This window comes from Ambystoma mexicanum, chromosome 1q (genome assembly GCF_040938575.1).
Source record: "Ambystoma mexicanum isolate Mex_15411 chromosome 1q, UKY_AmexF1_1, whole genome shotgun sequence".
Lineage (NCBI taxonomy): Eukaryota > Metazoa > Chordata > Amphibia > Caudata > Ambystomatidae > Ambystoma > Ambystoma mexicanum.
The window spans coordinates 280,175,577-280,201,830 of record NC_090922.1 but is presented as its reverse complement, the minus strand read 5'-3'; the positions used below and the strand labels follow the sequence as shown (position 1 = coordinate 280,201,830).

The 26,254-nt window shown below is 45.2% G+C and overlaps 1 protein-coding gene across 1 annotated transcript in view; it reads right to left on the bottom strand.

Annotated features, from left to right (window-relative positions):
* Positions 1-26,254, bottom strand: part of CDH13 (cadherin 13) — a 2,842,668-nt gene that overhangs the window by 1,619,853 nt on the left and 1,196,561 nt on the right. The window lies entirely within an intron of this gene.

The window sequence follows — 26,254 nt, the reverse complement described above, 5'->3', positions numbered from 1 at the left end:
ATTTTCTATGACGAGTATGAGACTTCCGGAAATAATTCTCCTTCACTCTTATTGCATCTTTACTCTCTGCACTCTGATGAGTAGGAGGAGTCCAGTAATGATTTCCATTAACTCATATTATGGCTGTACTTTTGTGACTGTGACGAGAAGGAATAGTCCAGTAAGGATTTGCATTCACTCTTATTATAGCTTTACTCTTGTGACTGTGATGAGTAGGAGCAGTCCAGTAATGATTTCCATTTACTCTCTAGGCTGTGATGAGTATGAGTGTTCCAATAATGATCCACAATCCCTTACCCGTGTCTTCCATTATCCCCTTTACCTTCCGTATGGAGAGTAAACTTCACCAGATCAGCACAGGTTTGCTTTTTTCCTTATCTGGTGCCTCTTGTCTCTCTCTGCCAGTTTCTATTTCATCCTGTTTTTCTGGTGGGTGTTCTTTTATCTCAGGTTTTCACTCGTCCCGAATTTGCCATATAAAAAATGAAATGGTTTCAGTGCAGTGAATTGGACCTCTAGTCCACAACAAACCTCCCTTGGTCACACCACAAATCTCTCTCTCTCTCTCTCTCTCTCTCTCTCTCTCTCTCTCTTTCTCTCTCTCTCTCTCACTCTCTCTCTCTCTCTCTCTCTCTCTCTCTCTCTCTCTCTCTCTTCTCTCTCTCTCTCTCTCTCTCTCTCTCTCTCTCTCTCTCTCTCTCTCTCTCTATCTATCTCTCTCGTCTCTTGGAGATGCTGTGTGAACTAATTCTTCCCTGCTGCATTTCTAACTACCTCTGTAGCACTTCTGACAGCTCTGGGTTCTGCAGGACGGAAGAACGCTGTACGTCTCACCTCAGCTCCTCTTAGTCAACATGTGTGTCTCTTGAAATCTTGAGGGCTGTCTTTTCAGTTCCCTATACTCCTCTCCTTCCTGGGATGATGTAGCTGGAGGGTTTCCCCTGCGTAAGATGCCATTCCTTCTTCTCTTTCTCCATTTGGTTCTCTTGCCTCCATAGGGCCTCTTCTTTGTCCCAGTATAATAGGATATTAAATTTATATTTTCTATGTCAGGTTGGCAGTTACACATTTGAACTTGCTCTTCAGAGGCCTGGTCATCAGGAAGATATAGTGGTGTTATCTTGAAGGGACCTGAGAATGTGAGTCCTTGTCCCCAAAAGGTAGTCTCTCCCGGTGAGGTCCTGCTTGCCTCTACCCATAGGAGGGTATTGCGGAGTGGGCTCACCTTCCTAGCCTCACAGGGCCCAGGGGGCTCTCGCTTGGGGAAAAGGGACAAATACCCATGATTCATCACAACAGGCAATGGTACACATTTTTTAAATAAAAACCGGATGGACAGGTATGTCCTGAAATCAAAGTAAATGTAAGACATGATGAGGTACACGTGACTGTTTTTGCATAAGATGCTTAGACATACTTGACCAAAATGCCCATCCTCACAGAAGCACATCCCCTTTGTTTTTTTTATGGTGTAAATTTGAAAAGTAGCATAACCATCCAATACAATGTCATCAATAGCCTATGTTTCTTGCAATAATAGAATGTCAAAGTGTACCAGCATAGCTATTATAACAGGGTTGTCGATTTTAGATGCGTTTCCTGCAATAGTCCAAGAAACAATGTTCAGATTAAGAAATTGGTCCTCATAATGGGACGACTCAATATTAACATTAATTTGCAGTGCTGGAACAAGGATTTGCTGGATTTGCTAGTAAAAGTCAATCAATATCTTACAGCGAGGACACAACTTCAAACCTCTTTGCAGTTGGAAGATTGTCAGTAACAGGCACAGTGCCGAAAGCTTGTTCCAATGTGTTAAAAAGGTCTAAAGCAGATGGAGCCGGGACAACTAAAGAGTGGACCTATGGAGTAACCATGGCAGATGATTGCACCATCTGTTGGAAGGATCCAAAACAGGAGGAGCAGGTACAGCTGAAAAGTGCATCAAAACCTTGGGCCTATGGGTCAAGCCTGAATAAATTAAGTCATCACCAGATCTCCTGATTATGCTTGTATATCGATAGGATGACATGCCCTCAGTATGACGTGGGGACAAGAAAACAGAGAGGAGTTCAACTTTAATTCTACTAGGGAAAGAGGCCCTGAATACATTTGAGTGGTGTATATATTGTTCCAAGCGAGCATTGTCAAATGTAACTGCTACACAAACAGTCACTCTGAAAAGATCCATGGAGTTCTTTTCACCATCAACACATCTCTGTGATTGATTTTGGGACCCATCTCTCTTGTATTTATCCAATGGGATACAATATTTATTATGGCTAATGTGGATTCGACCATCGTGTTCTTGAGGGGTTCAATTTGCACCAGGGATGACTTCAAATGGAAGAGAAAACAAACATCGAGCAGCAACACAAGGCAGTGGGAATTTCAGTTGAGATTAACTTATTTTAGGTGGTGAATGGGGGCAGAACATATGGGTTGCATGGATATCAACAGGTACCATTTTCATATTTGAAACATCACTGGCAGACGTAGTGCTGGCGGGGTAATTTATTTGTAGAACCTTCAGTGTTTTATTTGGAAACAGTAGACTTGGTCAAGTCATCGAGAATCACGAAGGGATTCATTACCGAGCATTAAAGCTCTTCAACAAACTCTATTAAGGAATTACACACATCCCCTAACACCTGCAGGTCGGCTTTTACAACTTCCTGGCTTTTGTCATGCAATAACCTTTCCATGGCAGGCCAATTCTGAACATATACTGTGCAAGAAAAAAAAGTGGTAGGTTCTGGGACACACAGAGCAAGTGATGGAGTTGAAGGTCAGCTGTTGTGCTTAATCTGCGTAAGGCAATTTGAGGAGGCAACGTGATTACTGACTCACTGAGAGCAGTGGAGATTAGCGACCGATTCTCATGAAGAGTGGTAATAAGAGCGTCCCCCACAGCCATGTCAGCTTTACCCAATACTGCATTTGACAGTCACAGCATCTATCAGAACTTCAGATGGAATCTTGGGTGCGTGCAGGATCGAAGGAATGGGTCGAGATACACTAGTAACATTACATGGTCTTGACCCATGGTCTCTAAGTAGATCCTTATCAGCAGTGGATATTTGTTCCACAAGTTTACCAGAAAAGGCTTTAAGAAAAGCATCAATAGAGATTTTAGCGGGCTCAATTGGTCCTGCCTCAAATACTTTCTTAGATTTCTGACCCATCTTTCAAGTTAGTGGTATTGTAGCCTTGCATTTAGCCATATTCTTAAGTTCCGGATAACAAAGCTTCAGTCCTGCTGCTAGAATCATTGCCCCATCACACTGTCCATGCTAGCCAGATTGCATGGCTGTGCTTGTCCATGCTTCACCAGTGTAGGCAGTTTGTAAGCCCCAGCTGATCACATTAGCTGCACTGCCCCCAAGCAGCAGAAAGCAAGGGAGAAAGGAAATCAAGAGAGTCCTCCCCTCAATTTACAACTGGTGTATGTCTGTGCTTGCAAGCGGCTTGGCCGGTGAAGGTGGGTTATAAGCACAAGATGATAACATTAGCCACACCACCCCTCAGGCAGCAAACAGTGAGAGAGAAATGTAATCAGGATATTCCTACCTCCAGTGCACAACTGTGCTTAGTCTGTGCTTCACTGCTGATTTTTCGGTGTAGGCAGTTTATTAGCCCTGGGTAATCACATTAGCTGCACCGCCCCCAAGCAGCAAACAGCAAGGGACAAAGTAGATCAGGATAAGCCTCCCACCAGTCCACACCTGTTCTTTTTTGGTGCTTCATCGTGGCTTTGCTGATGTAGGTAGTCTATAAGCTCCAAGTGATCGCATTAGCTGCACCATCGCAAGGCAGCAAACTTAGAGGGAAAAACAAAATCTGGAGAGTCCTCACTCCAGCAGGCAACAGTGCTTTGTCTGTACTCACTGGCATTAAACCCTGGAATTCCTAAAAACAAAAGAAGACCGGGACCAAGACCAAGGAGTTCATACCGATTTTCAGGAAATCCTCTTTTGACCATAAAACAAGAAAAGAGCTGCTGGGGAAAGCAGAATCGCAATCTACCCCAAAAGCATCATGTTCCTTCAGTTAGGATTCCCTCAAGCCACGGATCCCAAGACAAAAAACGTCCTATCTGTTCCCATAAAAGGAAGCAGAACCAAGGAGGGGATACTTCTCGAATTTCACATATCTCTGAATCACCCCTAAAACCTATCACTGATCAGAAATATTCAAGGACTGCTAGTATCCCTTGAAATTGGAAAGGTCTAGGATAAGCACAAAGACTATATTGCATCAGAATATGTATAACTGAGGCAGGCATCACAATTGTGCACAAGTAAAAGTACTTATGACAAAGGGACGTGCCAGAAATACTGCAAATGTAGAGTCTTGCTGTGTGTAATTGGCAAAACTTCTGCAACGGTTTAATGACTGACATTCCAGAAGTTACTTCCCCATTGGGGCAGGTAGATGTTCTAAGGAAACAAAAGAGAAACCTATTGTACACGTATATGGGCCTTGTCAGCATGTCAAGAGTACTGACCCTATCATGAAAACAAGATGGTAGCAGATCAATGAGTGTGCTGTGCAGTGTCTCCTTACAGATCCTAAGTCAGTTTCCCTGCAGATGTTAATTTGAAATGCATGCCAACAATCAGTGATATTGAATGGGACTGCTCACATGTTTAAAGCTAGATTTACAATTTACAACTCAAATCAGTTGAAGGCTTGCTAGCCAATGCTACACAGTTATTTGAACAAGCTTCTTAGCCCAGGAATACCCATGTTAAACAATTGTCAAAACCCAATTTTACGAGGGCACCTTCTCACAAATATTACTGACACTACGCAGCTGTCTACATGACAACCTCAAATGCACACAGATAAACAGAAAAGGAAAAAGAGGAGGAGGACTTGCAATAGCCTACAAAGAACACCTGAAAATATAAACAGATGAGCTGCTGAACATCTGAAACTGCAAATCCCTCGTCCCTCGTCACCTGACATCGAACTAAAAAACAAACCTCACATTAATACTCATCTATAGAGCACCGACCTATGACGCAACCTTTGTAGACACCTTCATCGAAGCCTTCAGAAACATGGGCATGAAACTTTATCACCTCATAATACTCAGGCACTTCAACATATGGTTTGAGTTAGATGACGCAAGCTCACTAATCAGGCCGCTTGAAACAATGAAACTATGCCAGTTGGTTAAGGGAGGGACACACACAGCAGGGCATACTCTTGACACAATCTGCACTAACAAAAAACTGATCTCAAATGTGCCACCAATAGAAATTCTATGGAGCAACCACCGCATCATACCATTTGTGATCCAAATACCAGCCAAAGAACCCAAACAGCCCCCAAGCTCCTAGCTATCTGGAAAATAAACTGGAATACCATCAAAAGCAGTAACTTAAAAGAACAACTGGAATCCTCAAAACCATCAACCTCAAACCTGGAATCAACTGACCTAGATGAAAATGCAGACCTAATCCAGAAATGGATCACAGAAACATTAGACAGAATTTCCCCAGAAAAACACTTCATCCGATCATAAAAGAAAGCAGTGACATGATGGTTTACATCCCACCTCAATACAATGAAAAAAACAGAGACTTAAACTAGAATGGAGGAAAAACTATGACCAGGCAAAAAGAATAAACTATCAAAAATCTGAGCATACAAAAAGGAAATTCTCAAAGCCAAAAAGAAATTCTATGACAATTGAATCACAATAGCCACCAACATCAGAAAGTACTATTCAACATCATAAAATGAGATGAGAAACCCACCTGATGAAACAACACAATGGTACCTTCACAAAAACTATGCGACGACGACGCAGATCACTGACATACATCACAAAATCACTGACAAACATCGTATCATACAAAGCAGACCAATCAACCAGACTGTGCACCCTTCCCCACCTACTGTGCAATCACAGAACAAGCGGCAAAGCTTTGCCCAAATATCAGGAGAGAGATTTGTCAAGTTGGTGACACATAGCAACAAAGCAGGCTCCTGAATGGACCCCTGCCCACCAGACATCTGTAAGTCAATCCTTCGACAGGGAATGCCATTGGAATGCCACAGAAATCTCTTCAACCAATCGCTCTCAATGGGGAGAGCACCACTGGCTTTCAAATCGGCATACATCAAACCTCTCCTCAAGGATAGTACATTTGATGTTGAAGACCTCTCTAACTACAATACCAATATCAAATATTCCCTATCCACCAAAATTTCTAGAGACCTATGTCTATGAACAAGCACTGGAACACTTATAAATCCACCAACTATTAGACCAGGCACACGTCGGCTTCAGACCCATGAGAGGGACTTCTCTCTATCTCGGATGACCTAAAGGCAAACACAGATTGCAACACCATCTCTGCACTGATATTACTTGATCTTTCCATAGCGTTCGACACAGTCAGCCACAACATCCTCATAAAGAGACTGGAAGAAGTAGGTATCAAAGAGCACCTCTCTGGATTAAATCTTTCCCTTCCAAAAGAACAGAAAGAGTGTATATAAAACCATTCAAATCCACCCAGCGGGACACCACCTGTGGATTAGCGCAAGGATCCTCCCTATACCAACTCCTCTTCAACATCTACATGACTCCACCACTCAACCTCATCAAAAGGCAAGATCTTACCTGCTACAACTATGCAGATGACACCCAACAAAATCGAAGTTGTACAAGAGGAGAACACAATGCTGCTAGACTCTCTCAAAGAACTCTACAAATGGATGAACACAAAACAGCCTCAAAATCAACCCATGCAAGACAGAAATCATGATTATATCCAGCGAAGCAACCAATACATCACATGGCCCACAGAACTAGCAACAGTGCCCACACCATCCAAAAACCATAGAATCGAAATGGACAACATAGAACCACAAGTAAATGCAATAATCAAGAAACGCACAAAACAATGGCCATCATCTCCCTCATCATGTCCAGGATACACTATGCCAACAGCCTATACCTCGAAATAGCATATTATCTATTGAAGAAACTGTAATGTGCTACATTGGCTGCCAGTCAAAAAACAAATCACATTCAAAACAATGTGCATAACACACAGAGCAATCCCTGGTCATGTAGCAGAATTCTTACAAAGGAAAATCACCATTTACCAGCCGGCCAGAATGCTCAGATTCAGCAACAACATCCACCTGGAACCTAAACCAGAAACAAGGAAAAATGTTGGTGGATCAGCATTTTCTTGCCTCACTGGACAAATGTGAAACTCCCTCCTGAGAGAAATATGAAACATGAAGGACCATATACAATTCAGGAAACTCCTAAAAACCTTGCTCCTCAAATTAGAACCGGACAAAAACAAATTTGCAATGCCCACAACCCTCAGAATGAACACACAAATGCGAAACGAAGGATTAGATAGAATGACAACAAAGTGAAAGGAGGTGGAGAGGTGTCCAGGAGGGAGGGAGACCCGGGTACACCGGTTCCCAAGGAGGCCCTACGGTAGGCTAGGGAGAGAGATGAGAGTGTCCTATATTGAACCACAGACAGAGGGCATCAAAGTTGAAGGAAAGAGTGGCAACCAAACAGAAATATCACAGGCCCAGGGAGTTCACGGGCACAGTGAAGAGCTCCTCTACCCCTCAAGGGGCCCAGGGAGGCGCTGGTGGCTGCACACCAGGATATGCCATGGAACAAAGTGGTGTACATATCCATTAGTCTGAACACAGGGTTGGAGGAGGCATCTCCACTAAACAGCCCTTCTGACAACCCACAACTCTGCACATAATACAGGAGGTAGACTCCTTAGCACACCACAATGCACAACACTGGCAGGGCCACGTGCCACAGGTGGCCAAAGTGGAGGGGATACAATGGAGCACCACCACTAACCAACCCACTAAAAAACTCATCCCTCTGCTTACATCACACAAACTTTAAACAACACACAACCATATGTATACAGCACAACAAACTGCATGCACTTCAATACACGGCAACAACAAAACAAACAACACTTAGCCTCAAACAACAGCACATGACAACTACCAACCTAAAAAAACACACATTTGCTCAGCGAACTGTGTAAACCAAACTGAAGCTGCCAACTGCACATCACAGCTCTCTTGTGCTTTTTTACCACTCATTCCTACTATGCTACCCTACCCTCTTGCTTTTCAGATCTGCCAGAGCGCCTGTGGACCACTCAGGTAGTGATAGTGCATGGTATGAATATCCTATAATATAACATAAACCTTTACCTATGCTACATCAACCAGTGTCAGATATATATATACAACTTTAGCCCTAATATAGGATATCATGCTGTATCTTCAGTAATTAGATAGAGCCTGTTACGTGGGCATACAAACTGGGATTGATCACAAGTTTGGTGGTAATGGTAAAACATGTGGTAGGCAGAATTATATGCAGTACCCTTTGGGAACACCACACACAATTAAGACTACAAGTAACAGTACAAATTCACCTTTGGTACAAGCCTGTACTACACAGTAAAGTGGTAGCGATGGCTGAGCAGCCAGACTTATCTCAAGAGCAAGTGAGCAGTATCAATAGGTCCACAAAGGACAGCAATTACTATGATTTAAACAAACACCGACTCAAGGTTTCTGAGTAAAATAATATACATTTATTTACACATCAGCTGAATAACATCTTACTAAAGTAAAGCAGTTGAAAAATCACACTCTTAATACACCACACCACTCCCAATATATTCTGGACAAGTTAAACTCAAAATGAAGTATGAGCAAAATGGCACTCCAGTAATTTAAAAAGGGAGGGAAAGACAAAGTCAGGTAACAATTGAGCAGCACCAACAGGAAAGTAAGCAGGGCAATCTAGAAAGAGGAACTACAGTGACGGAATCAAATCAAAAAGGCTTAGGGCTAAAGTCAATTGGACAAAAGTCTTTTGCTCAAGATCGCACAGTTCAGGGTAGTTCTCAGTGAAGTAGTTGCCAAGAGTTCCGGATTGAAGTTGGTTGGCAGAAAAGTTAGTTTAAAGAGTGGAGAACGACAAGCCCTCGGGTTGGCGAAAGGTTTCACACCTTCACCGCGGCTGGACGAAACGAACAACCGGATTTGCACAGTACCTTTAAATGGAGAAGAATCTGTAGCTAAGGCGGACGTTCCTGGCAGTTCCTGCAGGCTCACTGTTCCTGAAGTGACTGTCAGACTGACATGATGTAGAAAGACTGGAGGGTCCTGCACTGCCCAGGGAAGAAACCAGCAGCAGAGCAAAGCAACACATAAAAGAAACACTCCTTAAAACCCAGGCAGGGTACAACCTTCCTAGTAAGACAGTTCACTGTAGCTCTGTACAACAAATTCGACCAGAGGAGGGAGTCCTAGCTTGCAGTTTGGGTGAACTGGTTGGTCCCACCAAACCAGGGGAAGAAGATTCCTGGTAGATCTTCTCTGTCGTTGGAGCTTGAAGATTCGGACCTGCAGCAGGGCTTCACCGGGCAGTTCGGTCATTGTAGGGGTAGGGGTCCTCTTCTGCCAGCTCCTCATTGGTTCTTTTGTTCCAGTGGCGACTCTGCCTTTCCAATCCCAGAGACCTGCTTTTTATGCAGTTTTCCCCCGTTCACACAGCCTGGCTGTCAATCACACAGCAGGGTGGCTGTCCCGCTGGGACAGTCACCTAGCCAATCAAACAGGAGTGCAACTTGGGTTACCAAGGGAACCCCTGGCAGGGGTCCTAAACCCCCTCCCTCACATCCTGCCTACCCAGACTTTCAGACGCCTAAGGAGGGCTTCTGTGGAGAAGCCCGCAAAAAGACGGTGGACAAAGGAACCAAACCTAAAACACGAGAAAGGCATTTTAAAAAAGAAATGCTGAATAAACCCAGCCGGAACTGTATAAAAACCTATATGGTCTAGCGGGTTTAAGTTTGAGGCTACCAAGATAGCCTAAAACAATACCAAGGTAATTTAAGATAACCGCAGTAAGAACAATAGGGTAGTTACCACTGCCACCAGCCATGTCTTGATGAAAAGGGAGCAAAACAATGGTCCAAGAGAAACAGATAAAAGGGATAAGTATTAACCCTTTCCAGTACTCTATGTAAGATAGGGTGTACTGGGTCTGTGGATTTTAAAAGACTAATAAAGTTAATTGCAACTTTACATGTTCTGGGAGACAGTAAACAGTCCCAGAAAATGGAGTCTGAGTTTGGGAAGTCTAAAAGGCAACCCTGTGTCACTGGACTGAAGGTGCTGTGTAACACACAATAAAAAGATGATGCCTATGGAGTAGGTGAGGCTCCACAGTCTATGAACACAAACATGTTAAAGGCACACAGCAAAACACATGTAAGAGTGGGAAAAAAGGCTCACACTATTACCAGGTGAAAAAAATAAATCCTAGAAATCCAGCAAAGCTGCTGAGGGACTCAGTAGGTAAGGGAAATTAGCCATTCTTGAGAATTCTCCCTAAAACATGCACTATTGAGAATTACTACATGTGTTACCAGTCTGCTAATTCTGAGTTTCAATCCTGTAACTCTTCAATTCCACCTGCCTTCGCTTTTACTGATGCAATATTACTGCATGTAGTAATACTGCAAGTGGTGTTGTGGCATTTAGCCATGGTGTCACATGGAACTGTTCTTCCACTCTCTTTGTTGTTTATGTAAACAATCAATAGTTTTCAGTCCATATTTTCTGCAATCTCGAGTATGAGTTATATTGCCTGATCAGATCCATGCATACCTTATTAGGTGTATAATGTTGTATTGTGGTACATTCTGTCTGTACATCGTTATTGTCCCTGATATTCCACCTCTAAGCAGTGCCATCCTACTTCCTCATTCAGACCCTGAAGGAAGGGCTCCATTTCTGTTCCTTGTGGAAGTACAACCGTTGGATTTCTCCTCCTCTTTTGGGGCGTTTCAACTGTTCTATGATGGCCCAGAACCATTCATTATGACTATGGGCCTCATTATGACCCTGTCGGTCTGGAAACAACGGTGGCGGTAAATCCACTGCCACTGTTGTTTCCAGACCGGCTGATTCCGATTTCTGCAGGCGGGAGGTGTCACTCCCTCCAGGTCTGGCCTGGCAGGAGAAAGGCCACCCGCCTGCAGGCGGAAATGGAAACACTGGCTCCGTCATAGACGAAACCAGTGTTTCCATTGCCGCCATCCCCATGGAGTCCTATGGAACTCCATGGGAATGGGGATTTACGGAATTCCGCGTCCGGAATTACCGGTTCACCATGGTTGCAATGCCCCAGTGATTCCGGCAATCATGGAGGCGTAATAGTATTTCGGGTCCTGCAACAGCCTGCTAGTTTTTCCCGCACGTCTACCGCCGGACTTGTAATGAGGCCCTATGTCTTTTTACAGGGTAATGACTAACAGATGGGGCTGTGAGTCTTTATTCAGGATATGCAAACAATGTCCACCTATCTTCACCTTGATTGTTCCTCTAGTTTTCCCCAATATTGTAATTGGCATGGACACTCAATAAAAGACATACATGCAAAAGCCAGCCTCCTTCATGGATCAAGCCATCTATCAATACACATCTGAAAGCCATCAGTAAGCAATGTATCTAGGATTGTAAACCCTAAAGAAGAACATTTTGAAAGAACCAGTTCTGGCCTCCCTGAGGAACTTGGGACGCTTAAAGACAAATAAACATCAGGATTAAGACCTGTTAGATTACTGAACTTTACCTAACCGTGACCAACATCTGTCCCTGAAAGATGTCCTTCAGGAACTAGTGCAGGCCATTAAAAAGTCAATGGGTACCTTAAAGACAAGGTCTCTCAACCAAGGATATTACTGCACCCAATTCCCACATCTCTTCAGAATGTGTTTTTGTTTCCTTCTGAGAAATAATACGGGGCTTTTTTTCCAATTTCAAAATTAAAAAAAAAAGAAAAATGGGAAAAGGAACACTGCAGAATGTTCAGGTTGCCTACGAGATCCTCACTGCAGATGATGAGATTAGGCATGAAGATATGATGTTAGGTAAGGCCTGGAATATGAGTATCACTGGAAATGCCTATGAGATTGACTTGGATTACATGTCTCTTTTTAGAAGAGGTAATGGAGCTGATATCACTGGAAATGCCTATGAGATTGACTTGGATTACATGTCTCTTTTTAGAAGAGGTAATGGAGCTGATAGTACTTCTGTCATTCTCTGCATCTCTTCTGTTACCATTTTTGTGGCACCATCCAATCTGGCTGCTGAACCAGCCAACCTTTTGGCATGCTTTGCAAACCATCACCAAATGTTACCATGCTTACAGGATCCATATGAATCAACCTGAGGCAGTATTCGGAAGAACCAACATCCAAAGTCTGAGAGGCATGGGTCCAATTGTTCTTCCACCTAGATCTTCTACAGACTCTGAAACTTATTGGGAACCATACTCTAGCTCATTACACTAGCTTTGAGGTGAAGTATCCCAAGGTACAGTCTTAGCACCCTTGGAGAAGTCTGCCATCACCTGATGTGCCCATTGCAAGCCAGGCCAGATAGTCCAGGCCTGCCAAGAGAGGTTGCTTGAAGAACGTACAGATAGGTATTACTGATATCTGGTGGTGACTCAAGATGATACTAATGAGTCAGAGGAATGGTGGTATATAGCAGCAATAATTAAAGAAGGCTCCAGCCGAGGTTGAAATGTTGGCATAAGGAGCCCGATGATGGAAATACAACTGCAAAGCTATGGTGTAAGGAGAGCAGGTATCAACCATGTTCAATTCTAGCAGCAGTCATATTTCTTTGATGGGAGGTCCAGTTTTTCCACATGAGGTTCTTGAACTCTGGATGTTGCCTTTAACTTGTGTTCATGATGACGATGATGATATCTACAGTAAGGTCAACATATAACTCAAGGTATCCGGGATTCTGGTCTACGTGATACCAGCACTAACGCTGAGCCTGATTGAAGTGAACATTTTGGGAGACAGTCTTCCACAGTCCTTACGGTTAAGGTCTAGAATTTGAATATCCAGCAGTGTCAAGAAATCAGGAACCATCAAAAATAGGGAGAAGAGCCATGTGGCCACCTCTCAGGTGATGTTAAAAGCAGCTTGCTCAGTGGGGGAGGGTTAGCAAAAGGAAATTGAGTCCTGTGCATCTGTGAAACTGTGGATATTATCAGAATAGGAGAACACATTAAAATTTGCAGTAAGACCTCTCAGCATATTATGCATTTACTACAGAGATGTAACCTCTATGTCTCGAGTTTGAATCTGGGTAAGAAGAACGCTGTCTTCGGTCCAACTAAATTTGAGCAAATTAGTAAATTGTAAGTGCAGAAAATATATGTCAGACCAGCCAAGACAGTCACATGTTAGGCATGTTTGGGTCTGCTTTTCATAATTTAGAAGTTGGCACATTCTGTATTATTGAGGTTCATAATATTACAATAAGGGCATTTATAACAGACAAGGTGCATGGGTGCACAGCGTTTTATCCTGCTGAGTGTGCTTCCATAAAGAATTTTGAGGATATTTATTTTAATAATAGGGAGAGTCCATGGTTGTAGGTTATGAGCTCAGAAAGAACAGTAAGCCTGAAGAAGAGTCAGTCACATGTCAAGCATTCATGATGCAGACTTTGACATTCATTAAAGGATTACCATTTTATGAAGTAGGTTTGAAATGCAATGAGCTCTGCACCTGGGATAAAACACATAACTTATCTACACGAGGAACATAGGTGCAGGGAGAGCCCTGCATGCTGCAGCCACTAATGTGTGCAAGAGAGCTGCTCAGTGCATCATGTGTGCTACAGCACAGTACCTGGAAATATGCTGCCCACATGTATGAATGAAAGTGACCTGTGCATTTTTCAAAATAAGGCAAACAAAAATGTGCATTCTCTGAACATTTAAATTTGCATTACTTTTTATGAATTTGGCACTATGTTTTTTTTTAAAAGTTTACAATTTTTTGTCAGCTGTAAGCAAAGAGGTTGTTTTGGTTTCTATATTAAAGGAACAGCCAGGTGCAGACCATTAGCCATTTAGACATATTGGGCCTCATTACGACCCTGGCGCTAAGTGAAAAACGATGGCGGTAAATGGTTACCGCCATCGTTTTCCGCCAGGTCCGATCATGACTCGTGACCGTAAACTACGATGCCAATAGCGGCATCGTAGTTAACGCTGCCGCTAACTGCGCTAAGGGTGCGCGCACGCGACCGCCCACACCGTACTTAGCGCCATGGCGGAAAGGTACGCAAATGCCGACCCAAGCGGACATGCACCTAACGCCATCACCGAGGCCGCTAAGTACCTTACCGCCATGGTGCAAATAACGCCATCGCGAACCAACCGTAAAGGGCCATGTCAAGTGAATGCAGCTGCCACAGGTGCACAGAAACAGCACAGGTGAAGGCAATACAGACTCAGGGGAGTACAAAAAGAGCACACCCCACCCCTACCCACACCCAGTCACACTCCACAATGATGCCAATACGACTAGCAATGTTGGGGCTGGAGGACCTGATAGCAATGCATGTGCTACTACAACAGCAACAACAACAACAGGCAGCACAGAGGAGACGCAGGAGGAGAAGGAGGGCAAGGCAGGCCCAGCAAGCCCCACCAGCACAGCCAGTGCCACCACGCAGGCAGCCCCCAATCCCACGCATCAGAGCCAATCCAAACAACCTCGCTGCTGAGCAGATCCACACCCTGTACCGTTTGGACCGGGACACCATCACCGCCATCGTAGACATGACACACAACGACATCGTCAGCATGATAGAAAGTCCAACCGCCATCCCCCCCTACTGAAGGTAGTGGCTGTACTCCACTTCCTGGCCACAGGCACCTACCAGCACACAGTGGGGCACCTGCATGGCATTTCACAACCATTATTCTCACGAACACTCATCCAAGTGCTCGATGCCCTCCTCAAGCACACAGACGACCACATCTCATTACCACGGACTGCCCAGGAGATTGCAAACACCAAAGTGGGTTTCCATGCACTAGCCAGCATACCCGGTTGCATTGGTGCCATCGACTGCACCCATGTGGAATTGGTGGTTCCACGTGCCATGGAGGTACCGTACCGCAACCGGAAACAGTTCCACTCTATCAACGTGCAAATGGTCTGTGACTCCAACAAGATCATCACACATTGTTGTGCCCGATTCCCCGGATCAACCCATGATTCACTGGTCCTGAGGAACTCCACAATACCACGCTACATGGAGCGACATGCAGGCCCAAGATCCTGGCTACTCGGTGAGTGCAATGTCATGGAAGTGGGCATGGGAATGACGTACCAGTGCATACTCCACCTGGCAGAAAGGGGGGGGATGATGCATACTCCACCTGGCAGAAAGGGGGGGGGGGATGATGCATACTCCACCTGGCAGAAAGGGTGGGGGGATGATGCATACTCCACCTGGCAGAAAGGGGGGGGGATGATGCATACTCCACCTGGCAGAAAGGGGGGGGGGGAATGATGCATACTCCACCTGGCAGAAAGGGGGGGGGATGATGCATACTCCACCTGGCAGAAAGGGTGGGGGGATGATGCATACTCCACCTGGCTGTGAGTAACACAGAGAACGGAGACAGAGGAAGGGCACTCACAATGCACACAACCCCTCTGCATACATAGGGTGATGGCATGCAAAACAGGCCATGGCAGCAATGAGCATATACTGGTTGCATTGTGTGAATCAATTAGTGCATGTAGAAGTGAGCCAAGGTAACAGTTCCATGCCAGCCATGGTGGAACATCATGTTCCTGATCAGACAACATGACTGACACATACATTCTCGCCTACATACAGGTGATGCAGCCTATCCCCTGAAGAGGTGGCTCCTCACACCAGTCCGGAACCCGCAGAACCAGCACGAGGAGGACTTCAACCGTGCACATACACGTACTCGTGTGGTCATAGAGCAGACATTCGGCCTCCTGAAGGCACGGTTCCGAAGCCTCAGCAGGTCTGGTGGGGCACTCCTGTATGGCCATGAGAAGGTGGCAAAGATCGTCATGGCATGTGTCATGCTGCACAATATGTGCGTCAGACGGAATGTGCCCCTGCCCCCTGACGCAGAACTGCAACCACCTGACGATGAGGATGAGGAGGGTGCAGATGGGGCGCCACCACATGGAGGAGGCGATGCACAGGAGGGGCGTGCCATGCGCCAAAGTATCATCGACCACTGCTTCTAGCACACACGGCTGGTGTTTATCGCATGGAGACTGCACTTGGGGCACTGTGTGTCTCTGGGACATGCACACTGTGGACTGTACACCAATAAAGCACACATACGCAATGAAAATGTCCACACATTTCTTTTTTTGAAAGAAAAAAGTGTATTGGAACTATGAACTGTCGTGTCACACCCCCTCCCACCTCCCCCCTGCACACCCCAACACACCCCCTCCCACCTCCCACCTCCCCCCTGCACACCCCAACACACCCCCTCCCACCTCCCACCTCCCCCCTGCACACCCCAACACACCCCATGTAGGTGTCAACAGATGCCTGTGACAGTGTCCACAGGCCGTCACAAGCCCCCTCTCCCGGCCCCCGGGGCACCCCTGGCTGTGGAGCGCAGGTTGCGTCCGGAACGTCGCACGGGGCTGCTCTGCGCAGAACTGGCAGTGGAGGATGTCCCTGGCTGCCCCTGTGCATGCAGCTCCTGTACTGTGTGGGTGAGTTCAGTGACCGCACGACGCAAGCCCGCAAGTTCGGCACAGATGTCCCTGGACATGGCCTGCATGGCATCCCTCAGGGTGGCAGTGCTCTGCGCCACTTCGGCCCTTAGTGTCTCCGTGGCCTGTTCAATGCTAAACCTAGCCCCCACACATTCCGCGGCATGCTCATCCAGCATTGCGGACAGTTGATGCTGCCGTTGAGTGATGTCCTCGAGGGACTGCTGGCCGTGCTGGCCCATGGCCAGTGCAGGTGGAGTGATGGAGGGGCTGCTCCCCTCCTGTGGAGTGTGGACAGGGCATGGGGTGGAAGGCCACTCCTCTGCCTCAGTGTGCCCCTGTGTGTCACCCTCATGGGGGCTGGCGTCTGAGAAACAGGGGGAATGTAGTTGGTCAGTGGGGCTTCTGACCTCCTGCTCCATGTCCGAGTCAGAACATGCAGCTGTTGCAGCTGTCTCCCCGATGTTGCTGCTGGCCGCTGACCCCCTGCCTTCTGTGGCAGGCAATGTCGGTGGAGGTGGAGCAGCTGCTGCTGGCCTGCTGCCAACAGGGGTGCTTGCCGGTGGGACCTCCGGTATGCCTGCAGTGGGACCTGCTTGTCGTGGGGTCTGCCTCACTGCAGCTGAGGTTGAGGGTGCAGGGACGTTGTTGTTGGACTTCGCTCTCTTCGGCGCAGGGGTGTCCTGGTCCTCTGGGTGTGATTCTGTGCCTGTGGTGGAGCAAAGGTGGGAGGGCGTTATTGATGGGTCTACGGACTTTGGAATGACAATGGTTGACATTATTTTGGCCAGTGGATGAGGCAGATTTCAGGCAGTGCCATGCAGGTTGTCTCCTTTTAGTGTGGTATGTGGATGCAGGTATGCGGGTGCCAGCAGTGTATGCAGGGTGGTGCTCGCATGTGGCTATGGGCAGTATTGATTTGTGTTGCATTTACACTCTAGGGCAACCTTGTGCTACACATGATTGGACTGCTGTGACTATGGCATGTCTTGTATGAGGCACCTACCTTCATCGCCTGATGTCGGGGCTCCCCTTTCCATCCCTCCAACGCCTTCGATGGATTCCATGCCGATGGTGGTTGCACAGATCTCCTCCCACGGTTGGAGTTTCAGGGGGGATTCCGACCCTCCACCGGTTCCCTGGGCAAGGTTGCGGTTTGCTGAGATGACGGCTCTGACCCGTATGCGCAGGTCATCCCAGCACTTCCGGCACTGCTGTGGGGTGCGGGGTACGGTCCCCACCGCGCTGACGCGCTCAGCCACCAGGGCCCAGATGGCCGCCTTCTTCCCGATTGCTGTCCTGGTCATTTCAGGGGAGAAAACAACACCTGCGTTGTCCTGCAGGGTCTCCGCTAGCGTGCAGAGTTCCTCCCGGCTGAATCGCTCCTGGCGCTGGCGGTCACATGCCTTTTTCACGGATTTTGGCATTTTCGGGAACTTGGATGGGTGGGTGTTTGGTTGGGACAGGTGTCAGGGTTGGGTCTGGTGTTGTTTGGTAGGATGGCGATGGATTGTGTTTTTAAAGATGGCCGACGGGCTGCTTCCCGTTCCGGCGCGATGACGCTATTTCCGGTTTGGCCTTTTACGGCCGCCGCTAATTACGGTGGCCGTAAATTACGGTGGCCGCTACTTACGCTGGCGGAAGGGCACCTTGCTCGCTTAGCGATGCCGGTAGGGGCCTTTCCCGCCATGGCGTTAATTGCATTACCGCCATGGCGTAATGCTCGTGCGCGATGGGTCGTGATGTGGCGCTCTTTACGCCATCGTCCCACGGCGTAAACGCTCATTACGCCATGGCGGTAATGACGGGCGATTACCGCCAGGGTCGTAATGAGGCCCATTGCGTTCTTTAAGGAAGGTCTTTAACTTTCCACCTATTTTGTTAACTTTACATTTGTCTTTGAACATGTACTTGTAGGTAAAATGCTGGTCTCTTCAAATGCATGGTTTAACACAACATTTCATCAGAATAAATTGTCATAGTCTTCCCCCAAATCTATCGCCCGAATATTGTAAAAGGTTTGGCTGAACCCAAGTTTCCTGAATACATTGAAAATATAGGTGAATCTTGGGTTGTCCATATTGTACTGGCCTAGGAATAATCATCAGCACTCCTACCCCCTCTTTTCAATGTTCTTTCTTTTGGTCACGGTTATCAAGCTAAATCAGAGTGTCCATTGCATTCGCTTCTTGGGGAACTCAAGATGTTTCCCAAGTGCTCCGGATCTGTACATTCCTTTTTTGTCTCATTCTTGTTAACATCCTGGCTCGATCCAGTATAGGAGAATGTCAGTCACATTTCCTTAGATCTGGATTGGGAGAATTGTCTTCACTTTGTTATGTGCCCTCTATAACTCAGGGGTAGATAGGGGGATCAGACAACAAATTGGCATGTTTTGTGATTAGACTTTCCATAGATTTCCTGGAATCCCAAAATAATGTTGTTTCGTCTACTGCAGACTTCAAAATCATTAACCATGCCTGCCAATTTGGATTTATGGGGCCTCATTACAAGTCTGGCGGTAACCCGCTGGTGCTACCGGTGGGTTGCCGCCGGACTCGTAACACAGTTTTTGCCGCCTGAGATCCTGGTGCCACTGCGACATTCCCGGAAGCCCGGGATATCAGGCAGCGGAAAGTGTAGGAGCCGATTCCCATAGAGTCCTAATAGACTCCATGGGAATGGGGATATGGAAGCACTGGCACCACTGCTAACGGTGCTGGTGCTTCCGGGCAAACTATGCAGGCTCGTGCGTTATGCCTGGGATGTCAGACCTGCCAGGCACAATGGCCCCCACCTGCAGAGTTGTCGTGTGGCAGTCCTGAAAGGGTGCCGCTACGGTGCGACTGGCGCCCTTATTTCCAGATCGCCACACTTGTAATGAAGCTCCTGGATTGTAAACTGTGTACATTTGTTGTATTATATTTGTTATACATGTGCATGCATGTCTCACTTATACATGTGCATGCATGTCTCACATGTGTGCATAAACTCACATTTTTGGGAGATAACCATTTAACTTGAAAAAGCTTAAATTCGAATGCACCTTGTGATTTGTGGTCTTGTTTTGCAGAGTTGAAAGATCACAGTGGAATGGAGGAATCTTACAACAAAACAAGAAAAAAATCAATTTCCATCAACAAAGCAAATAAAAAACATTGTATTGGGCGTTTTCACTTAGTTTGCTGAAAAGAAGGTGGGCAAACAATAATTGATGATGCTTTGTCGGAAAACAAACTGAAACAACTCTGAAAACTATTTTTTGCTTAATTTTCTGAAAGATAATTGGGTAAAAACAAAGGGCCTGATTCAGGTAATTTTCTGCACAGTGCAAAGTGACTTTGCACTGCCAACAAACACCTGGAGGGGTCGTATTTCTTTTTCTACAGGCTGACTAAGCCTCATGCTCACATTGGCATGTTGTTCCTCTAGCTCTTACAGCAGATGACTAAATAGTGCAGGAGTCCCAGCTGGCAAATGCATGTTTATGGAAAAGTCTGCTAGGCATTTTACTTTTCAGTCCTGTGACTGTAGACGACCCAAACTGTATCCCTGTGTTGTGTAGTTTTCAACACATGGGGGTGTTTTTAAGAATATTTCTTCAACATTTGGCAAAACATTGACACCCGCATGTCCCAGGCATATGCAACATGGGAAATGAAACCTTGAGTCAAATTCATTAAGGACGATGGAGTGTTCGGCCATATTTAACTTGCGTTAAATATAAAGCACATTGATGTACCTATATTGTTGCAGGGGGCCACACTCGGGCACACTGGGTTACAGATGCCATTAGTCCGCTACTATTTTGGGTGTGCTCCGCAGAAATAAGCAATCTGTTGGGAGATCTAATCACAGACATGCACACACACTAATGACCCTAATCAGGAACTGGCATGGGGTCTGCGCTGTAATAGGAAAAGACATTAGCCACCAAGTCCCCGATTGTGATTGCATGGATGGGCGCGTCCCGAGGAATGACTTTTCAAACCGGGAGTGCTTAAGCTGCAGAATCGGCTGCCCACTGAGATCACTTTTGCGGCATCTCTGAGCATTTCTGAGAGTAAATTGGATGGGCTCCTCGCTGATAATTGTATCAGTGGGTATTGCGATTAGTGAAACGCAGTTGCTGGGCTTTGAACAAAAGAAATTGCAGCCTTGCTTATTTGAGGTTTGCAACAAGGTTCCAAGGACACAGTCACAGCTTGAGTGGGCTAGAAAAAAACACAACAAAAACCAATGGCGTGCATCAGAACGAGGACTAGCTGGCAGGCTTCAATGGGCTAGTTTTGGGTACAAGAACGTGCCTTGGGTCGACTCAGCCCTTCGGGTAATTAACTGAATACCATGAGTGGGTGATAATACTGCGATTGATTTATTCCAGCACTTAGATGCTAGTGGGATCTGACATAACCTGTTTAAATCCGCAAAGTATTATTAGCAATGTTTAGCTAATCGGGAAAAGCAGAAAGTGCTTCATTTGCTATGTAAGCGACTTCAATTCAACACTACAGCTAAGTCAATGCCTAGTCTGGGATGCTGATGGAAGCCCTTATTGATGTATTTTTATGTCCAGTTCATTTACTCTGGATGACAACCCTTATATGACACCCCTCTCTCAGAATCCCCCCGACCCCGCTGAGCTAAGAAGTAGGTTTGTTTTGCAATTTTAAAAGGTTTATTTGAAAATTGAAGAATATATATATATATATATATATATACATATATATATATATATATATATATATGTATATATATATATATATATATATATATATATCACACTTTTATAATAAATTAATGTTTGATAGCACACTTGTGAAGATGATAGTGATCAACAATGGATAATGTTACAGTGGTACACTCTTTTTGATGGCTTAGAAGTGATATAGAGAGGATAAAGTAGCTGAGAATGCTTTAATGGCTTCAAGGACAATGCAATGATGAATGAAAATGCAGAACAGAAAATAAAGTTGATATGATTTCAACCAAAACAATGCAATCACTTTTCTTTGACAATTCACCCCCCCTTTATGCAAGGTAAAGAGATGGAAGGAAATCACACAGTTCTCAGGAATGCAATCAAATATAATTCAGTTCCCCCTAGCAAGCTTAGAGGAAAACAGGTAGGAGTTTTAAACACAGGTCAAATCATTTTAAATGTGGTGTCAATGAAGTGACAAATATACTCAAATTGCTTTTAATTCCCTATAGGAGGTTCAGGGTGAGTGAGAGATACTTAAATCAATTCAGGATTACTTTAGCAATGGTCTATGAATGATTATCAGGTTGCACACAAATTTCAGCAAGCAAAGCAAGGACAAATATTTTTACACATGGCTGAAATTAAGCAAAATGTCAAATCGCAGCAAATTTAGTCGCGTGCGTCGAGCGCAATTACGGAGGCGGCATAAGGAGTAGGAAGTCCGTTCTAGGATCGTTGGAAAGCTCAGAATCTTAGCTTTAAGATGGCAGTTAAAACTCGCTCCTAACGGTTCCGGAGATACGGCCAATTTAGTAAAGGTAGTTTTTCGGATTTTAAATTTTAAAGCTCAGAATGACAGATGACAGTTTTCAGTTTTAAAGATGACAGAATGACACTATTCTAGGAGGCAGTTGTAATAGGCTAAAATAGTTTGGATTAGATTATTTTAAACTAAGAGATTGGTTTTGGCACAGTGCTAGCTGGGTACTCACACTAGATTTTGGACAGGAATGCGACTTCGTCACCGATCGGGTCAGGATTGGCTGGACTTCTGCTAACAGTTCTTCACAGCGATCTGGTCTCTGGTTCTCTCTGGTTCCGGCTACAGCACTGCTTTCTGGATACTGCTACAGGTTCTTGCAAAAGTTCTTGGCAAAGAATTCAAACCGCTCGCCCGGCTGTTGAATAGTTTGGTTGGTTTTGAGGCCTGCTGAAGAGGATTCAGCTTGTGGATTCAGGACTCTCTGCTACAAATTATGGAATTAATTTCTGGTCTCTGGAGATTGATGGATGTGAAGTCTGGATCTCTGGATGTGAAGTCTGAAGTCTCCCGGCAAAGCGTCCCGCAAGAAAGTGGAAAGTGAATGTCCCTACCTGGGTTTCAATGTTCCTTTTATGTGTTTTGAAAATGGGTGTGTGCATGGGCCTAGCTAAGCCTGCCCCTCTCACTTATCATTGGCCAAGCTTTCCTCTCTCCCTTGATTGGGGGAAAGAAATGGAGTGTCAGAGTGATGCTGTAGGTTTTATGGTCAGAGGAACATCCCCTTGTCAAATTGCACACAATCTATTTCTGACCCAAATACATATTTATCTATGTACCATTTTTCTAATATTATAGGTCCAGTTAACATATTTTCTGTAGCACCAAAACATCCGATCCCTGTCTTTGTACGATGTTGTGTCCACTTATGACAGAATTCTTCCCCTTTTCATCCAGATAACGACCTCTAAACCTTTCCAGATTTTACACAAATGTGCACCAGGGATATGGGTTTCAGATGATAAAGTGTCAGATTTTTAACATGCATACAGTTGGAGTAACAACCCTTTTTTCCGCTACTATCCCCAAGAACATACCACAGGGTCCTAACACCTCTCAAAATGTGCACAGAAAAATCACAAAAATGATGATGTTATTTATATAATTTTGACAAGTCCGCACTGTGAATTATCCATCTTTTTAAAATCATGCTCTGGCCCCAAAGGGGTGTGGTTTTCCAAAGCAATGGTGGAATTTCTGGTTTATCCACTTCCCCCAATATAACATTTGCCTGAGTCCAGGACAGGGCATTGTTCAACTTCCTGCAGTCCCCAGGTGCTCCTCCCCTTTTCCAATCAGAGAGGTGTCATCTCCTTTTGGCAGGGGCAGCAGGATGCAGTTAGGCCTGGGAAGAGTGGCTAAGCAGGTTTCTCCTGTCGGGCGTAGTTGTCAGGCAGAATTCAGCTAAATGTCACTTTAGTTCCCAGTTTTCTACATTCAAATCCAACTTACAATTTTTGCACATGCAGCTAGAATGCTGATTCTAAGTTCAAAACTATGACATTTAAACAATTGCAACCTATATGACACTCACAAGTAGGTCACTCATTTATTCTAAACATTTCGATTTTAGTGGCTTTAAACCCAAATTCACTTAAGCTGCTGACATCCGCAGATATTTTTTATATACATTAAATAATTACTTCCTTCAAGTTATTTCAGAATATAGTTTTACATTGTATCCACCTCTTAGCAAGTCTTTCCTTGGCCTGGTTTGGGTTCATTTGTTCAGTTTTACACAAAAGTCTGGTGGTTTTAAAACGCCGGCTTTATGATAGTTGTGAGCACCAGTATTGCATCCATTTTTGACATTAAGAAAATGAATTCCCCACAGTTCTGGGTTGCTTTTGGCAATCAGCATTGCCATTTGCAATGGTTTCAGGCTACTGTGTGTGCAGCCCAATGGTGGTTTTAGGCAGTGCCCTCCTGTGCTCACAACATAGGCAAAAATGGGTGGCAGCCTATTCTTCATGTTTTCCCTGTGCACTCTCTGGGGAGTTCTGGCCATCATGATGTTTTCAATGCCAGTAATGCACAGTTTTATGGTAGGGCTTGGATGCATGGGTAAAAACATCCCACAGCTAATACCATCAAGCGTGAACCTGTAAGAGGAGCATGTTGGGCAGCAATCTGCAATGAGTGGTGGAGCATGCCTTAAGCGGGATCCAGCGGCTTTGTATACAAGTCAAGGCTTTGACGCCATGTCTTTGGGTCTCATTACGACTTTGGAGGAAGCCATGTCCTTAAAAAGGGCATGGCTGCCTCCAAAATCGTATCTGGGTCCGGGTTCCCTGAATGGGGAAATACCGGGCCATTCTGACTTTGGAGGGTCCGGTATTTCCTCCTTCAGGAAACCCAGACCCGGTCCTTCCCCATTCCCATTCGGGTGCTCAATGGGAATGGGGAGGGAGCTAACAACGGGCCTGTTAATAATGGGGCAGTTGTTAGCTCCCTGGTCCCCTCACAGGACCCGCTCTGGACGTCTGGTAAAACCAGACATCCAGAGCGGGTCCCGCGAGGGAACCTGGTAATAGGGCGGAATGGGATTAACGGCGCTGCCACCATTACCAGTGCCATTAATCCCATTCTGCCATTCTGCCAGCCTCGTAATGAGGCCCTTTGTGTTGTTTTAGGCATCCCTTTAGTACTGCATGTGGCATCTATGTAAATCACAACCGAGAGTTTAGGAGACCACAGGCGAGGTGTGTGCTCTTTGAAACCATTAAAACACTCGGTAGAGGAGCAGGTGTACACATCATCTCTAGTTCCCGCCCCCTCACCTCTGTCATACTGGAACAGCGTTAAGAGATCATTATGCAATTCATTGTTCCAATACTGCACCAATGATATGAGAGGCGTTATGCACTCAGACAACCATATCGAAAGTACCCTCGTACTGACGCGGTGGAAGGATGTCTGCATACACCATTGGACATCGAGGAGCTGCAATTGAAATCAGACGAGGGCAGAGTGACATCATGAAGAAAAGACACAAGGATGTAATGAAACAAAATGCCAATACTTAAAGGATGAAGATGCAACTGAAGTAACAAGAGAAACATGTAATTGAGTATGAAGAAATCATGTGCACAAAAGAAATAAGTTAGAAGAGATGAAGTGAATGTACATACACAGAAACGCAAAGTTGATGAGACATATAGAAGCTTGCTGCAGAAGAAAATATAGCGTGACTAGAGCAGCCAGTATAAAAAGATGGGCATCAGACTGGTATTAAGAATGGCCACGCTACTCCAGAAACAGACCAGGGATTCAGAACTAAGAGGCGCTGGAAAAACTGTTTTTTGTGAGGAACAAAGAATATCTATTGGCCTGGGATCAAGGATGCCTCATCAAGGAATAATTGCAAGATACAAAGGGAGTCAAGACGATAAATGCACATAAGACACATTTTTCTAATATTATGCAAAGAAGAAAACATATGCAAGTGCCAAGTAGTGGACAATCAAGGAAGCAGAAAACATGTGTGAGGTAGTGCAACCAAGTTTCCAGATGCCAAGAGAAGTAATGACACTGAGCTTGATTTAATTAAATAGCACTACAAAAGAGGTTGAAATGGACAATATCGTGATCACCTCACACGTGACTCAGAAGTCAAAAACAACGCCTGTTCAATAACCTGTAGATGAAGATATTGGTGTACCTACAATCCCTTAAATGTCCCAGAGAAGAGAATAGTTTGCATGGTCAACTACAAAGAAGGGGGCTTGGCATAGGGCCAGACTGATGAGAGATGATAGACTAATTGTGCGAGTGGATAGTAGTCCGACGCTGTTGTCTGCACCTGAGTTTCGTTTTGCTTATGTGCTGCTAAGGAGCCGAAAGTCCATGGATGGGAGAGAATGTCAACCAATCATAAGGGCCTATGTAGCAGAGTGTTATAAATTGTTGCAGAAACCAATCAGTTGCTGATATTCTACTATTAATCCATGTTATACATAATTATAGGTAGTTCAAGGTGTGTCTACCAGAAAAGGGCCATCCAATAATGATATTAACACTTATATGAGCTATAGGTACATATGTTCACTTAACTAATTACTCCCGTCCATAAGTTTT